The 18,985-nt window shown below is 40.7% G+C and overlaps 1 protein-coding gene across 4 annotated transcripts in view; it reads right to left on the bottom strand.

The window, feature by feature from the left end:
* Positions 1-17,754, bottom strand: part of MAPKAP1 (MAPK associated protein 1) — a 243,106-nt gene extending 225,352 nt beyond the window's left edge. For 2 of the 4 annotated variants that reach the window (XM_080820352.1, XM_080820349.1), the window contains exon 1: positions 17,497-17,754. The gene's annotated coding sequence lies outside the window, so the exon portion shown is untranslated. The remainder of the gene's footprint in view (positions 1-17,496) is intronic. The other 2 variants (XM_080820353.1, XM_080820350.1) reach the window with 2 other exon arrangements.
* Positions 17,755-18,985: the final 1,231 nt, after the last annotated feature.

Genomic DNA, 18,985 nt, shown 5'->3' on the forward strand with positions numbered 1-18,985 from the left:
CTGGGAATAGCCTGTAAGAGCTGAGAGTGGCTCCAGTCAACAGACAGCAAGAAAACGAGGACCTCAGTCACAGAGCCACAAGAAAATGAATTCCACCAACAACCTGAAGGAGCTTGGAAAGAGATCTTTCCCTAGTCGAACCTCCAGATGGGGCTGGAGCCAACTGACAGCTTAGTATCGTCCGGTTGAGACCCTCAGCAGAAAACCCAGATGAAGTCATGACTCCCAACCCACTAAGAGATAAGAAATCTGTAATGTTTTAAGCAAACACTAAGTTTGTAGTAATGTGTTATGCAGCAAGAGAAATGAAGATACACAGTACAGGAAAACAGCCTAGACCCCTTTGCCTTCATACACATTTTCTCTCTACAACCCAGTTTTACCATCTGCCCCTTCTTCCCAGCAGGAAACTCCCAAAACTCTCTGAACACAGTTCAAATGAACACATTTGGCAATGATAATCCCCTTGAGATGTGCCCCTCTCCATTATAAACCTTATTCTTTGAAGTACAATGCAAGAATTGCATCCTCTGTGAACTCTTCTCCAATTTGCAGGGTCCAAAGTGCTTTAAAAGCACTTTACTTCCACCTTCAATACAGTTAGTTGTAAGAATACCATGTATAAGGAACTGCCAATTTCAAACTTCTTGGTCCAATTCTAGCATCAGAAATGTGGTCACTGAATTAAGATTCCCCCTCCCTGTCATCTGTAAAGTTGTTAAAGGCAGGAATGTCTAGACCCCAACAATGCAGTGATTCTAACGTGGTGGTTCTCAACTGGAAGGCAATTTTGCTTCCCAGGGGACATCTGGCAATGTCTGGAGATATTTCTGGCTGTTATACTGTTAGCATCTAGTGGATAAATGCCAAGGATGCTGTTAAACATCCTACAATGCAGAGGACAGCACCCATGACAAAGAATTTTACCCCCCACAAAGGTCAATATCAGTGATGCCAAGGTTGAGAAACTGGCTGTGATGCTATGAAGCACTAAATTTGTGGTAATTTCCAACGCCCTTGGAACAGTTTCACTGATACTGAAACTATACAATTTTGCTACTAAAATCTATGCTCAAATCTTCTCAGGTACTAAACAAGTTTAACTCCTAGTATGTTTACTGAAATTTTAACATACCCTAAGGAAAATCAAAGCCCGAACAAAGGCAAGTCTATCCCATCAAGCTCAATCTGAAACCTATCCAACCTTCTTCATCTGGCTACCTCCTACTGATTCTTCAAAATCCAGCTCAAAATGGTCAGTTCTTCCAGGAAATCCCCGACGAATCCCACAGACCAAGTTAGCTGCTCCCTTCTCTGCAGTCCCATTGCACTGCACTTTGTCACTACTTCCACCAAATAATTAATCTAGCACATTGTTAATAGAAGGTATTATGTGTTTGTTGAATTTATGCATTGAACAAATATTGATTGAAGCCTACCATGTGCAAGGCACTATTCTAGATGCAAAGAGTACAGCAGAAAACAAAGCAGAAAGTCGTGGCCTTGTGGAGTTCACATTCTAATGGGGAGACAGATAAAACAGAGAAGTAAATTATATGGGAGATTAGAAGTGCAATGGAAAAAGACAGCTCAAGGAAGAGAGATGGGCATACCAGGTGCTGAGCCATGGCTGCAACTGTAAATAAGGTAGTCAAGGAATGTTTTACCCAGAACCTGACATTTGAGTTAACATCTGAAGGAGGTAAGAGAACAAGTCATGTAAACTTCTGAAGGGAAGTGCATTGCCCAGTGAGGGTAGCATGCCTAGCGCTGTTGAAGTAGCAAGAAGCTCATCGAGGAAGCAAGTAGTAGAGGATAAGGTCTGGAAGAGTGGAGCAAACATGCACAGCCTTACAAGCTATTCTAAGGACTCTTCCTTTACTCCAAGTAAAGTGGAGAACCACCAGAGGACTGTGATATGATCTAACTCACATTTAAAAAGGATCTCTCTGGCTGCTATGTTAAAGTCTGAAGGAATGAATAAATGAATGAACAAACTAATCACACTGGGTTTTTTAAAAAATAATTATTTATTTATATGTTGGTTTTCTTGTCTAAACGCTAAGCTCCTTAAGGACACTGTCTTATTCATCACTGTGCTGCCAGATTCTAGTAGAATGTGGCTGGCATCCAATAAGAGCTCAGCGTGGAACCAAAAGATGAACAAATGGATCTTTCTTGTTCCCTAAAGGTTGTGCCATGATTTTCCAAAAAAGGACCCTTATCCATAGTGCTGGTTCAGTAGGTAAGTATCCCACTACAGCCCAAGATTTATTTTTCTTTTATTGTCTCCTTGATGTTTGCAGTTTGCTTAAACAGAAGAATTCAAGAGAGTTATGTTTGCACTTACCTGGCTCTCAGGCTAACCACATCATCAATTAATGGAATCAAGCACCACCCAGGAAACCTGAATTCCAATTCCCTAATTACCAGGGACCTAATTACATGGCCTTGGACAAGTCACTTCTTTAAGCCTCTTTAAACCTGTTTTACCTATCAGTCCATTTCTGCATCTGTTACATGGGGAGTCTGAACTTTAAGAAGTGACTTCCAGCTGTCAAATTCTATTCCAAGCACATTCGAGAAGGAGGAGGTATGGTTGGGAGTATACCCTAGAGTCCAACTAAAAAGTTTTGTGTTTTTGCTTCAAAGGAAAAAAGAAATCTATTGCTGATTTTACTTATATCACTGTGCTATGGTTCAGACTCTAAAAATAGAAGTTCAAGGAATTCCCTTTTGACAAATATTTGAATAGTATCAACATTTTGGCAGAAACCCATTACAAAACTGAGTGGGCTGAATGGGCTTGACTGAGTTGAATGGGCATTATGGCCACCTGGTTTTTTTAAATGCTATTATGTATAGAAAATGGTTTCTAGAACTCTAACAGTAAACACATCTGGAATTTCTGGTTGTCTCTAGCTTGCCTCAGGACTAACAATGGAATGACTTCAAGTGAGTCAGGTATCCCTGACTCTGTTTCCTCAGCAGGGAAATATTCATAATCTATGTCCTCTCTACTTCATAGGAATACTTAGAAAAAGAATATTTACAAACTCATTCAACTTCTAATGAATGAAAGACAGCAATGAGATCATCTAAACTGTCAGATAATCCCTCAACTATTTTTATGTGATTTTGAAAGGTGCTTTGTACTTTCACTTGAATGGAGCTTTCATAACCTCAGTAAATGATAATTGCTATTATTGTTATTAACAAAACTACGCTAACTGCCAGCCATTTTGTTTACAACCTTCTACTCTACATTTTTTATTTTCCTTTTTAAACCGTCACTACATGAATCAAAATGAGGATAAGGCAGCAGGATTGGCTTCATTCTGCCTATGATGTTCTACAGTCAGAGGAGAAATGTTTCACAAAATACAATTTAAGTAGTATAATCAATTCTCTGGATTCCAGAAGGTTGCTTATTTATTTAGCAAGCTCTCACACATCACTTCCAAAATTGTGAGGTAGATTCTATTATTATTTGTGTTTTACAATCAGTAAACTGAGGCATAGACTTACTCAAGGTCACAAAATTAGTAAAAGGTGGAGCCAGGATAAAGTATGTAACCTGACTCCAGAATTCCTGCTCCACACAATTACTATACACTGCCTTAAATTTCCAATGTAAGTCCATTTCATCATGCTCCTCTTAATCCTCTTCTCTCACTAATCTAAATATGGGTATAAGCAGACTTCCCTGTTCATTCAACAAGCAGAAATACCTCCTCCATGCTGGCAGTGAGGAGTATAAAGTAGTAAGTCTTATTCCCTATCCCCAGCCGGCAAGCAAGGGAGTCAAGAAAAGGAAATAAGTACATAAATGGTCACAATAAAGAGTTCACTCATAAGTGGAATTTAAGAAACAAAACATGAACATAGGGGAAGGGAAGGTAAAATAAAATAAGATGAAAACAGAGAGGGAGGCAAACCATAAGAGACTTTGAACTATCGGGAACGAACTGAGAGTTGCTGGAGGGGAGGTGGGTGACGGGATGGGGGGTAACTGGGTGACGGGCATTAAGGAAGGCACGTGATGTAATGACCACTGAATGTTGTAGGCAACTGAGGAATCACTGAATTCTACCTCTGAAACTAATAATACAGTATATGTTAATTAAACTGAATTTAAATAAAAATTTTTTAAAAAATGAAGAGTGAGAACAATGCTAGAGAATTCTGTAACAAAGTATTATGGAAACACAAAGAAAAAATCTCTAAATAAAACTAGATATTCAGACAAGGCTTCACAGAGATGAATGACTAAGATCAGGATAATGCAAAGTGATTACTTCCCACTTAGTCTCCTTAAGAAAAATGGGGGGGGGGCCTGGAAATTAAGTAATCTATAATACTGCCTCCTTGATCAAAAATGTTAAAAATAAAATTTGCTCCAAATCTATCCTACGGACTTCAGATTAATTTTGGGCCATGCATGGGTTATTACAGAAGCAGGATGAAGATAACTAACTTTTGAGGTGGGGGAAGCACAGAGGATCAGGTACGTTGACAAAGGGTATGTAGGAGAGACAAAGAGCAAGCAATCAAGCATCAGATTGCTCGGGTTCAAATCTGAACTTAGCTAATCACTCACTGTGAGACCCAGGCAAAGTACCAATTTCAGTGCCTCTGTTTGCACATCTGTAAACAGGAATAATTCTGGTGCCTATCTCAAAGGATTGTTGGGAGGATTTAATGAATTCTCATGTTATGTGCATATAACAGTGTCTGGCCCATGGTGAACCATATACAAACGTCTACAATTACTATTGCAATTACTCCTCGCTCTAAGATGAATCCTCAAAGATGAGAAGCTGGATGGCTGGAAGAAGAGTCAAAGAGTCAAACTCATCTCTTGCAAGTAGAAGAGACAACATGAGATAAGGCATTAAAACAAGAAACAGAAGAATGTGTATTTAGTAGCTAAGACTACATGGAGTTCAAAGTTGCTGGTTAGATGAGCATTTCAGAGAGACTGATCTGGCAGGTGCACAGATTAATCTGATGGACAAGACGTAAGATTAGTTATGAAGCTGTGACTACAGCTCAGGGAAAGATGATGAAATCTGAAGTAAGGCAGCGAAAGACAGGTAAAAAAAATTTAGGAAATAGGTAAGAAATACGTAGAAAATAAAACTGCTAGAACTGGGTGACTGGATGTGGAGAGCGAAGGAGAAGGGGAGACTCTATGGCCTGCATGAGAGCCAACAAATGAAACTGTAAACTCAAAAGTAGGAACGGCTTAATAGGTAGAGGGAAAATGAGGAATTATTCAGACGCAGTGAACCTGAGATATCTATGGAGTACCCAAACAGATTCATCATCATGTAAACCTGACAGCCCGGGAATGAGGTCTCAGTGAGTTTGGGGGACTACAACATGCAAGTGACACACAAAGGATATGCAAATCTGAAGCCTAGGAGAAAGATCTGAGCAAATTTGGAAGATATCAACATATATATGACAGATGAAGCTGTAGATGTGAATGAACTTATCCAGGGAAAACATGTAAGGAAAGAAGAGCAGTGACTTAGAAACAAAATCCAAGGAATAGCAAGAGTCAAAGGAGGGGACAAGAAAAAGAAATCCTAGAAGCTGTGAAAACCAAGACAATCTTTCCCTAGATTCTGAAGTTAGGATCCATGCTATGGAAATTCACAAATTCCTAGCAGTTACTTTCTTCACTGGCGTTTCCCTCTCCCCACCATTATCTAATAAGAAGTTCCAAACACTGAATAGGGAAGTCCTTGAGAGGAAAAGACTAAAAGCCTTATTTGGTTTCCTGTCACTAACGTCTAATATCAGGCCTGGTACATATATGCTTGGAGAATAAACCTGGTGGAAAAAGGAAAATGGAATATTTCCCATTTATCAAGACAAAGGGCTCATGAAACTCCTAGAGCCTAAGGGAGCTTCCACCCCAAACCAGAGCAACAGAGCCTGAAGAGAGCAGAAGCTGAAAGGGGACAGGTCTTATACACTGCTGGTGAGAATGTAAAATAGTGCAGCCACTTTTGAAAATGGTTGGAAGTTCTTTATAAAATGTTAAGCAGAGTTATCCTATGACCCAGCAATCCATTCCAAAAGAGCAGAAAACATAGGCTCACACAAAAACTTGCACAGGAATGTTCACAGCAGTATTATTCACAATAGCCAAAGAGTGGGAAAAAAAAAACGTATTTCCATCAACTCGTGAATGGATAAGCAAAATGTGGTATCCCCACACAAGGGAATATTATTCAGCCATAAAAAGGAATGAAGTACTGATACATGTTACAACATATTTGAACACTGAAAATATTATGCTAAGTAGAAGAAGCCAAACACAAAAGGCCACATAATGCATGACTCCATTCATATGAAAGGTTCGTGAAAGTAGATTAGTGGTTGTCCCGGGCTGTGGGAGGGAGGAATGAGGAGCGACTACTTGTGGGTATGGGGCTTCCTTTTGGGTGATAAAAATGTTCTCGAATTATATAGTGATGACAGTTATACAACCTTGTGAATATAAAATTTTACACTTTAAAGGGGGAAATTTTACAGCATTAAGACTTATATCCTCATTTTAAAAGGGGGCGGGGCGTAGAAACACAGGAAGGCTAGAATCCCCGATTTCTTCTCCTTCAGGAGATTCTAACATAATGATGCCAACAAATCACTTAACTAAACAGTGGTGGAAGCTGCAACCAAGAAATTTATTAAACACTTCACAATATAGGTTGATTATACCAAAGAGAGATGAAATTCCTCATGCAAAAATGGGAGCTTCCAAGACTTTTCCTCAAGAAAAGGAGAACTTTCATATATGTTAGTGAACTTGTATGGAGGTAACTCATCTACATTTCTAGTTGAGGAAGATTAAATCCTAGTGCCAGAAATCCCAGCAGAATCTTGGGACTTTGCTGAAACATTCAGGTGCGGTCGTAACTTCTCCTACCAAAGCACCAGGCACTTTAATCCACACTAGAGCTGGGCAGAAGAAGCCAGAGAGTTAACAACACAGTGCCTCTGTCAGCGACTGGTCCTTGGGGACTACTTCTCTTCTCTTTGGAATAAACAAACAGAAGGGGATAAAACCAAAAAGGCAATATGGTATGGTAGAAAACACAAGGCTCTGGAGAGCTACTGCGTGCTCCCAATTTCACCACCCAGTAACCCAGCAACAGAAAACTGGGAAAACTGCAGTTTCTCTGGACCTCCGTAAGATATTATCGCACACCCCACAAAGCTGCGGTCACAATGCAGGAACCAAAAGCGAGACTCGAATATGAGTATTCTTCCCAATTCACCTCAAAGAAAACTGGTTGGTAGTACTGTACGTGTTTTGGTCATACTGAAAAAGAAGTCTCATGACCTCTTCTCTCTGATGTACTGAAGTACATTTAAGTGTGAGAATGTCATACTGAAAATTGTAAAACAATTACAATGTCCAAATTAGAATCCTTGACTCCTTTCTTTCTGTGAAACCTACAGCCATGTAGTTAATCCTATGCACCCTCCTCTTGCTTTAGATTTCATTCCCTTTTATCTCCAGAACCTACTCAAGCCACCATCTCTCACCTAACTTGCTTCCTAACTTGTTTCCTTAACTCTTTAAAATCCTTTGGTTACTTCCCGAACTGTAATAAAACCGAACCTTGCCTACATCTGCAGCTCCGCCTTCTACTTACCCCTCTACTTCTTTTGACTCCAGCCAAACTCACGTTTCAGTTTTTTTCAAGCCTTTGAACAGCTCTGCCTGTTCAGTTTGCTCCCTCCCCCTTCAGATCCCAACTCAACTTCACTTGCCCCAGGAAGGTCTGACCTTATCAAGGTCAGAGTAGATACTCCTCCATACTCACCTCCACTCCCATTACTAAACACTTCCCGAACTAGTCTGTACTAGACTGCAGGTCGCATGAGAGCAGAGTCAGTGTCTGGGGTTTTCATTGCTCAATACCCAGACACATGCCTAGTGCCTCGTGGATAGTCAGCATATACTGACCAATACATGAATGATTATAATTAAGCAAAATCTTCACTTGCTAAAAGATTTCTCATGATATTTTCTTCATATACAAATATTTTAAAATATTTCTTCATTGTAAAGAACATTATAAACAAATGCAATTCTTCCTAACAATTGCACAGAAAAGGGACTTAAGTACACATGCACTTTCCACAACAACCGCTCTCATTGTGATTATATCAAAAGGAGCTAAAACTACTACCACAGTGGGAATGGAGCTCCTAACACTGCACTCCTAAAACTCTGAATCTCCTTAACTGGAAAGATCAGAAAAGCTACATGAAACGCAAATTATAAGCATTCCAGTCAAAGCGTGTACACTGGAGTGGAAATACACGAAAATCATCATGTTGCTGGCCCCATTCCCTGCTCCCACAAAAAAAGTTTGGACACACTTGATAGAAATGCCTCTTACTCCACACAGTTCACCAAGTGAAGGTTACTGCGAAATACTTCAAATTCCAGAAGCACTCAGGACTGCAAAGGCCGTGAGAAGAGAATGTTCCAAGTACAGACTAACGGACAGAAGAAACAAATGAGATAAACCCTGATGCATGATGGCTATCTAAGGAAGTCTAAATACAAGACTGAATACGTTTGTTCCAAAGTCATTAACCAAGCTTCAGTTTTGAAACATGTTCAAAATACTTAACATATTTTATAAGTCTCCAGTCTAAGTGATAGACGTTTGTTATTCAAGATAACTAAATAATTGCCTCTGTCTAGTTTAGGATTAATAAATATCGCGTTTCAGATTTAGGTTTTGTATTTGGATTTTTTTTTTTGTAACAACATTTTTATTTCTTATTATGTATTTGTTGCCTATGCAAACAAGCATACAGATTCTACCAACTCAAGAATTTTTATTATCGTTTTGGGGATGGGACCACCCTCTTAATTCTGTTCACAATTTTTTTTTTTAAAGATTTTATTTATTTATTTGACAGAGATCACAAGTAGGCAGAGAGGCAGGCAGAAAGGCAGGCATAGAGGGAGGGGAAAACAGGCTCCCCGCTGAGCAAAGAGCCCGACGTGGGGCTTGATCCCTGGACCCTGAGATCATGACCTGAGCTGAAGGCAGAGGCTCAACCCACTGAGCCACCCAGGCGCCCCTCTGTTCACAATTTAACTCAGCAACTTTAATCCAGTGATCAAAGCTTCATTAGCTTACAAACAAACTGTTTCTCAGGTAAACTGAATTGCCCCACATCAGGAACTTAAGCAAATAAATAAGTACAAAAAAGGCAGAGATTATAAATTAGGGCAGACAAATCTGTATCTAGCCCCACGCCGGTAAAGAGCATTCTATCAATATAGTGAAATGCTAATCTCCTAATTAACAACCTAATTAGGTAATTATGGCTTTGCAGAGGGATGCCGAAATGAAATATGACAACATGGTCACCTCTTTATATGGCACCTGTGGGCCTTTTCAGCTGTCACTGCATAGAGTGCAATATCAATTTGAACAGATGACAAAGTGCTGTCATTTTTCATTCTGATAATATACAGAATGCTTTGGACAGAAGCAGTTTACAAAAAGAAACATCTTGCCTGGTATTTTCCTAATTTAAATATGCTCAAATACATCGTTAAAATTTCTGCATGTTTTTTATATCGTATATAGGAGAATTACCATTTACAACAACAACCACAAGAACAACAACCCTAACTGGCCATCTTGCTGATATGTACATGCTGAAACTACCGCAATTTCAATTATGAAACACATGACAATGAGAAAAGCACCAATTCATCATGACAGTCTAATATTCATACTTTTTTTAATACTGTTAACATAAAAATTAAAACCTAAATTTTGACCTTTTTTCTCAGAAAAACTGAGACAGAAAATCACACTCATAATTTCCCATACCAAAAGAGCACTTTCCAATATATAAGCATTCAAGTCACATAAAAGCTCCATATACCAATGTCCAACCTCACAGAGATAGGAGTGTACTCTGAAAGACAGCTGTCACAAGGCTACCACTCTCCCAGTGGCCACTAAAGAGGATACTGGTACCACCAACACAAATACAACTCTTTTGCCATGATACTGTTTTTTTTTGTTTGTTTTTAAGATTTTATTTATTTATTTGACAGAGAGAAACACAGTGAGAGAGGGAACACAAGCAGGGGGAGTGGGAGAGGAAGAAGCAGCCTTCCCACTAAGCAGGAAGCAGGATGTGGAGCTTAATCCCAGTATCATGACCTGAGCCCAAGACAGAGGCTTAACCAACTGAGCCACCCAGGCGCCCCTCCATGATATTGTCTTAAAGAGAATTTTGGGCGAGGAAAGCCTAGCCTGGGTACCTCAACATCATTTATGTCAACATACATGAAACCATATTCTTTTTTTTTTTTTTAAGATTTTATTTATTTATGTGAGAGAGAGAGAGAAAGAGAGCGTGCACGCGTGCATAAGCAGGGGAGCGGGGCAGAGGGTTGCTGGGAGCGAGGTGGGCAGGGGGAAGGGTTAAATGGTTAAATGGGTGATGGGGATTAAGGAGGGCACTTTTTGGTGAGCCCCAGATTTCAAATATAAGTGATGAATCACAAATTCACCTGAAACTAACATTACACTCTATGTTAACTAACTGAATTTAAATAAAAACTTGAAAAAATTTTCTAAAAATGGAATCACAAGCTCAAAAGACTTGCATGACTTATTTTTTTAAGGCTTGGATAAATACTGCGAAGGTGCTCTCCAGAAAATTTTCACCAATTCTATTCCCACTAGCAATATATTTGTAACCAATCACCACCAATCTCTGCTAGCAATAACTATTATGATTAGAGTTTTATTAAATCTTTAAACTTTGTATTATAAGACTATACCTGTAATCAAACACTTACACAATATAATCAGTAACAACTTTCTGCAGGCATTAAGTTTAAAGGAGTAAGAAGAGCCATAGTTGATGACCATCCTAAAACAAGGGCCAGAAACCAAATCTAAAACAGCATGAAATAGTGACAAAACCACTGTGTTCACAGTAAAACGAAACAAAACACTTCCAAAGGTTTGAATCCGAGCTTTGTCATTATCAGCTCTCCGTCTTCAATCACTTTACTTCAAGCCTCCATTTCAGCATTTGTTAAGATAGAGACAAGGAGGGGCACCTTGGTGGCTCAGTGGGTTGAAGCCTCTGCCTTCGGCTCAGGTCATGATCAGGGTCCTCGGATCAAGCCCCACATCAGGCTTTCTGCTCAGCGGGGAGCCTGCTTCCTCCTCTCTCTCTCTCTGCCTGCCTCTCTGTCTACTTGTGATCTCTGTCTGTCAAATAAATAAATAAAATCTTTAAAAAAAAAAAAAAGATAGAGACAAGGAGAGTACCACAGCCCTTGCTTTTAACAATTTCAAAGGGTAGTCACAGCACACCAAAAAAAGGTAATATAAGCAATTGGAAGTCCTTATTGTTATTACCAGATCAATTCATTTAACCTAAACAGATGACTTCATTCAACCCTCCCTACACCAAAAAGAAGCATACGGAAACGCCTCAACAGTGCACTCTTGGTAGGCACACTAATTCACAGAGCACAACTAGAAATTAACAAGACTCATCCCATCATCCAGACATGAAAATGAGTCTCACTTCTTCATGACCACTCCACAGAGTCATTTCTCATCACATTATACTGTCTCTAAATGCGTTATGTCCCTGCACGCTGGTACCTGCACCTCTCCAGAAGCATCATTAGTACCACGTACTCACATAAGTGGTTTCATTTAATCCTCCTGAGCCCCAGATGAGACTGGCAGTGCTGGCCTTAGTTTGCAGACTGTCCAGCTCACACAGTTAATAACAGAGCCAGCATTCCAATCCAGGTGTCTGGGATTCTAAAGCCCCACCTTACATGGCTTCAAGATTCAACCTCAGGTCTTCTTTGTTAGTCTCCTTTACATCAGCAACTGTGGAAGCTCAGATTAAAAATACACTGTTTTTTTAAAGATTGCTTTAGAAAGAAAATTAGTCCTTCCAACAATTTTCTACCATTTTCTCTACTAAAGAGTACTTAGTTATAATATAGTACCTTATGACAAGTCCACAGGGAGCTAAAAATGTTATTTTTTTTAAAGTTTTACATATTCAGTCCATTTTATCTGCATCAATAAAAGCATAAAATAAAAATATACCCAAACTTATAAAAATATACTCAAGTATAGGATATGAAAATCTAACAATGCATACAATTAGGAGTAAATGTGACATGATACTCAATCTATTTCACAAGTGATTACTATAATCTAATTCCAATAGTCATTTTAGTACCTTCTTGCTGTTCCCAGATTTTAAGTTTTGTCATTTAAGTGGTTTCTCCCATTTTTCTCACTTTCAATTACTTAAAACTGTTTTCTTCTTTGGGTCCAAATTTTGTTTCCCCTATTAAACCTATTTCCTCTGTATATCTAGATTGCTGCCAACTAGAGATAATAAATTTTGAGTGACTGTTCAGGATTTATTTTCTTCATTTTATATTCTATGCTATTTCCTTATACAATAGAGTATGAATGAAAACAAGTATGTAGAAGAACAATATTTCTTCAATTCTCACCTTGTGGAGGCTGGGTATTAAAATAAAAATAAACCCTTGGGCTGGGAACTCCCTGACCATATTTCTCTCACTATGCTAGGTGTCTCTATGCCCCCTTTCAATCTTGTGTATATAAAGTCAACAAACCACTGTATGCATTTGGGAAGCACCTGGTCTATCAAGGTCCTTTCCCAGAATTAGTGATGAACACAGAACAGAGGGAAGAGCTGAGGAGCAGCTCCCTACCTGCCATCATGAGAGAAAGAGCAGCATTTTAGATCTGAACCGTTCTCCACTGGGGTCTGCCGGCAACCGCTTGTGTGACTTTAAGAGTGTCATTTAGAACCAGGAAGCTTGGCATCCTGGAAAGACCTTAGCAGGACTTGAGTTGAGCTCCTCATTACTATCCAGATGGGAAAAAGATTCAAGGATTTGTAAATGACCAAAATCAAAAGGCTGTTAGTGGCATACTGAATTCAGAATTCAAGTCCCTCTCAATCTGGTGCACTTTCTACTAAACTGTCATCCACTGGGCACCAGTTTCTTCATCTCAAGAATTTATAATTACTCTCCTTCTTCATTCACTTCATGTACTACAAAGAGGACCAAAAGACAAGAATCTGGTAGCATTTAAAGTTCTAAGAATAGGGACGCCTGGGTGGCTCAGTGGGTTAAAGCCTCGGCCTTTGGCTCAGGTCATGATCTCAGGGTCCTGGGATCGAGCCCCGCATAGGGCTCTCTGCTCAGCGGCGAGCCTGCTTCCCCCTCTCTCTCTGACTGCTTGTGGTCTCTGTCAAATAAATAAGTAAAATCTTAAAAAAAAAAAAAAAAAGTGCTAAGAACACAAAACAAAAGTATTACAAGGTCATCTCCTCATCTAAATCCTATCCCTCCTGAAAATTAGCCTGATGATATAACAAAAGTATTCACCCTGTCACTTTCTCAAATACAATCAGTATGTTAATTACAATATACCCTACTCTGGCAATTTACCAGTAGATTTCTGATCAATAATTATTACATATGTTGTACCTCCTGTTCTGAACAGTGGGTACCAAAATTTCAGTCATCAGGTAGATGAGAGCTCATAATCAGGCAGCCTGGACTGTACATAGCCCACAGATGTGCTCTGGTCTATACAGCAGTTTTTTAAATGGCAAATTTTGAAATTAACTTCATTAAAATCCAGATTTTAAGCATCTCTTGAATGCCCCCTCAAGAATATTATCCTCTCCCGGCCAAAAAAAGAATATTATCCCTCACTGGGATTAAAATAAAAAATTTTTTAAATAAAATATAAATAAAAAACCAAAAGAATATCATCCCTCAGAAGATCCAGGGACACCAGACCCCTTCCTCAGACAGCAATAAGCAACTGGAGCTGAGCAGCAACTGCTACCTTCAGACTGGTCATATGCCAGCCAGTTCACTGAGGTCTGTCCTACTCTTTATCATGGGCACTTGAGCTGGAAGACCCTGAGGTACATGCTCAAAAGAGAACTAATAAATACTTGTTTACTCTTCTTTGGCCTATTTTTTCTGGTGTTATCACTCACTAGCTATGTGAGTTGGGTAGTATATTTAACCACTGAGTCTCAGGTTGCTCATGTGTTCCGTGGGGGTAATACCACCTATCTCTCAGAACCACAAAGACTGAAGGAAGTAAGATGCACAAAAACATTTAATGATGACTAAATATATACGTGTTCAATGGTTTTAAATTTAGCACAAGCTGAAATGTGCTAACTTTGGAGTCAAAACTTCTCTAAAACCTCAAACTCACAGAAAACACAAGGTCAGGGCACCTCCCCTGGGGAAAAAAATGCAATGTGACAGAATTCCTAGTCATATAATTTGGTATCTATTGCTATGTTCTTAAACAATAAGGCCTATACACCAGAGTAAGAGATTTCCAGCAAATTCTCTTCCCCTGAAATACATACAAATCCACTGAACTGCAGAGTTCTAAAGTCCTCAGTTATGAGTCAACAAATAAAACAACTCCTCCACTGCACCAAAAACTATGTATGTATTTACCGTGATAGATAAGGCCACGAGCTTAGCAGCAGCCGCATTCCCTCCTCATTATCCCTGCGGTCTAGCATAGTGAGGCACACCCAAGCTACTCCGACGCTATGGCTCAAGGGCTAGCATCTCTCAAGTCTATTCAGAGGGTCCCCATCCATCCATCCACACCACAGTGAGTACAAACACCAAAGTCTAGCAGATAACCCCTTCTACTCACAGCTCCAACAGCTGCATGCACTCAGGGAACTTCTTTAACTTCTCTGCGTTCTAGTTTCCTCATCTGTAGAAACAGGATGCTAACAACACCTTTCTGTATGGGACTGAGACAACGCATTTAACACAATGCTAGTAGAGAGTAAGTGCTCATTAGCTACCATTATCAGTGTTCCCTCCTGTGTGCTCTACAGTACCCTGTGGAGACGGCTGGCATGGTACTTTCCTACAGTTTACCTGCGCATACTTACATCTCCCCCACTGGAATGTCAACCACCTCAGGGTGGGCGCTGGTTTTATGCTTTTTTGCATCTCCAGGGTCTTAACACTTTCCCTGGCACTGCTGAATGAATCAGAGATCGTCAGAGCATTTATTAACTGGAAAAATTATGAGCAGAAACTGGACTTTACCTCTCTTGACTGACGCTAACTGACTGACTTACTGACTCTGACCCCTACAGACCCTCCAATTTACCTCCCAGTATCCCCACTATAAGAAGCAATGGCTTGCTTTATTCAGTCTGGTCTACTTGCCACTCTAAAACCATCATAGACATTGCATCTTTGCATCTTACAACTATTGTTTCAGGGGACCTTAACCATGTATCAAGCCCTTTATCCACATTAGCTCATTAAATATTCACTACATTCCATGAGATCAGTATTATCCCTCTAACCCAACCCATACTTGAGGAAAATAATGACTGGAATTAAGAAACTTGCCAAAGGTCAAGGAGTAAGAGGAGGGCCAAGGAACTGAATCCAGAGTCCATGTTACTCTCTAGAGGTCTTCCATGCTCCCATTCAAAGTTGAACTGACCCACCTACCACCTTCTGACCTTGGAAGATCACAGTCTTTTCTACATTTAAAGGGCTATCTGTACCACTGATTTTGACATTCATAGTTTTTCTCGTTTATAGTTTCTTCAATATGTACTTTTATATAATGTTATGGTGTGTGAAAGAAGGCAAAGCATATAATGAAAAAAAGCACAGATGTAGGTATCAGACAGACCTGGGTTTGAATCCTGCCTGTCTCATACCAGATGTAAAATTTATCCTGACTCTTTCTAATCTGTAAATTGAGGTTAAAATGGTTAAATAAGAGAAAACTATATGTAGTTTCAGCACATAGTAAATAACTTAGTTAACCCCATGTTATGAAGCATTACCTGACCATAGCACACCCCTCAAAACTTACTGACCCACCCCTCCTTCCGTGCTATTGCTGTATCACAGAAAGAACCTTCACAGAATGTAGTTACCACTCTGTCTTGGAATTATTTCCTTATCTCTTTCACTAAATTGAGCACCCTGCAGGCAAGGACTGAATCTTATTTACCCATACACTGTATTGCATGATAACCTGGTATATTCTCAGTAAATGTTTGCTAAGTGAGATTATTAGAATGAGTATTTATAGGATCCCAGAAAAGAAATCATTTGCAACTGCGGTTGTATTGAACTGATTGAGGGAGACCAATTTCTTCTGGGCCCCAGGTAACATCTCAGTAAGTGGACACAGAAAAGGAGAGGCCTAGGCAGGGATACTGTCCTACCAAAAAAACAATGGGCAAAGAGAAAACAAAGGTGATTTGAGGTCCTACTTACCTAGAGTAAAGGATCGGGTAGGGAATTAAAGAAGGGGACTTTTTCAAGCACAGCTGGAGCTAGATCAAGAGGTATATAATGTGAGTACTGTCTGGCATCACAGTAATTAAAAGTAGATATGAGCACAACGCTAAATGACAAAGGGGCCACTAGCATGCCTCACAAGCTCCGGCAAACTTGGATGTGTGTAAACTGAAAAAGATGAACACAATAATCAACACTTCATCAAGAACTCTTTCAGCATTTACTAAGCACCTTGTGTGGGGTCACAAAATGAGGAATAAAAAAACGGTGCTAACTTTTCCTCTTGTACTAGGCTTTTAAATTAATAATCCTCCCCTTTTGCTTGCGAAAAATAGAATGAGAATGCTGACTTTGTTTTAACTGATGTGTGTTAAGACCTGTCTCCATCTGTTTAACCTGGGGAAGTTTTTAACTTTGCTGGTTTTGGTTTATAACGTGATGCTTTGCGCAGTGCCATGTACCGTAACCGGCTTCAAGAATTACTTGCATGCATTCCAAATAAAATTTTAACCAATTTGTGAGTCAACTTTTGGGTCTTCAGTTAAAGTAATGATCTTGTTTAAATTACATTTTTTTTTTAAGCCTCCACCAGATTTAGAAGACTCCTTGCCATTCTCATAAAAAGCTGAATCCAAGTTCCAGCAGCACTCCAGCTAGAAAAAAGTTTTGCGAGGCTGCTTACTCCTTTGGGACAACTGGGGAGTAGGAGAGCTAAGGAAACAGGGACCACAAAGACAATGCTTTAAAAACAATTTGCATGTTATGAAGATTAGGACACCTACATGTTGCCGAGTGGTAGGGTCAGAAACTGCCGGAGCCAACCCTCCCCCCACCCAACACGACCCAGTCCACTGGCTTCTCCTCCCCCAATCACACCCCGCTGTCAGGCTCACAGCACCCTCCAGTTCTGGAAAGGACAAGGAAACGGATGCTCAATGGAGACAAGGGCCAGGCAGGCTACCCCCCGGGGCAGCGCCCAGAGCGGAGGAGTGAGGAGGGTTGGGCTCCTCGGGTGGGCTGACGGGAGGGTGTGCGAGGGAGCTAGCGGCTCGGGCAACCTTTACCTGAAGCTGCTGCCACACTACGGGCCGGGTCGGCTCCGGGACACGCTCCTGAGGGAAGGGCCCGGCTTCCCCGCGCCTCCCGGCCCCTGACCCGAGCTCCGCACTCTCGGAATCCTCGGGAACTGGCGCTCTACCCCGCCGGCTCAGCTGCCTCTTTCCCGGCTCGCCCTCATGCCCCCATTGCTCGCCGCCGCCGGCCGGCTAAGCAGCAGCCCTGTTACCCCTAGCCGCGCCACGACCCGGAACCGCACCTCGCGCACCGGAAGTCCCCGACCGGGAAGAAGCCGCTGGCTGGGGACGTAGTGCGCAAGCCCCAGAGCAGAGAGCAAGGAGCGAAGCCCTCCCGGGGGGCGGGGCGGAACGGGAGGCCGTACGCATGCGCTGCACTTCTGCGGTCCGGTTAAGGCCTGTCACAGATTGTTAGCTGGAAATCTGGAGGGACGTTATCAACCCGTGTATTTGCGTCGCATAGAAATCAACATTAGGGTTCTCCTTAAAATCTCCATCTCCTTTCTCTATGGAAGAAAGTTCTCAATTCATCCAGAAATGAGTGACGAGACAGCTTTACGTCTGGGTCGCAAAAACTTGGGTTCTAATGCCAAACATAACTGGTTGTGTAGCTTCGGAATGACCCTCCCTCTCTTGACTCTCGGTTTTCTCATCCATACAGTAGTTCCAGTTCTAGAGTATTCCTGTGAAAATGGGATGGGATGATGCTTGTAAAGCACTTCGCACAGTGGCTGACGCACAAATACCCAGTAAATATTAGTTATCACCCTTGTTACCTTAAAATGGAAATAACTGTCTTCCTCAAGAACTGCAGGGAATTTGTGTCAACTATACTTCAAAAAAATAAGTGAAAAAAAATTTTTTTTTTTAAAGAACTGAAGGGAGGTTTCCGGGAGATAAGAGGACTTGCACAGAAAAGGAGCTCACTGTTGGCCTTCTCTCTCCTGACAGAACCGGGGGAAGACACCGTGAAGGGGAAAGGACGACTCAAGTAGTGCAGTGATAGGATCTCTCTCCTGAGAGATAGCCCAGAAAGCTTCTAAAAAATGCACCTTAGCAAAAGGAAAACAAACAAACAAAAAAGGCTGAATTTCAACCCTGGCGCATCATTACACAATATTAAAGTCACCAACAAACACACCATGTATCCTCCCCCTTGTTTTCAAATACATGACTGATCTCTTAGCTCATACATGGGAAAAAAAGAACCTTGACACCCAAATGCTTTTTTGCACACACAACACCACAGTTCCACTGGGGACCTGTTGGAGGTGCTCTGCTAAACCAAAGTGTGTGAACAAGGTTTGAAAATCCTGTTTTCCAAGGTCACCAGGCTAGCTGTCCCCTCCTAAATATTAATCTTCATTTTCACTTTCCTCTTGAACTCCAGTCTGAAGCAGAGCTGCTGTTTGTCCCTCAGACAAACAGCATATAAAACTCAAACTATCTAAAAATGAAATCAGCTGGACCCTCTAAGCTT

Source organism: Martes martes (assembly GCF_963455335.1).
Source record: "Martes martes genome assembly, chromosome: 12".
In the NCBI taxonomy this organism is placed as follows: domain Eukaryota; kingdom Metazoa; phylum Chordata; class Mammalia; order Carnivora; family Mustelidae; genus Martes; species Martes martes.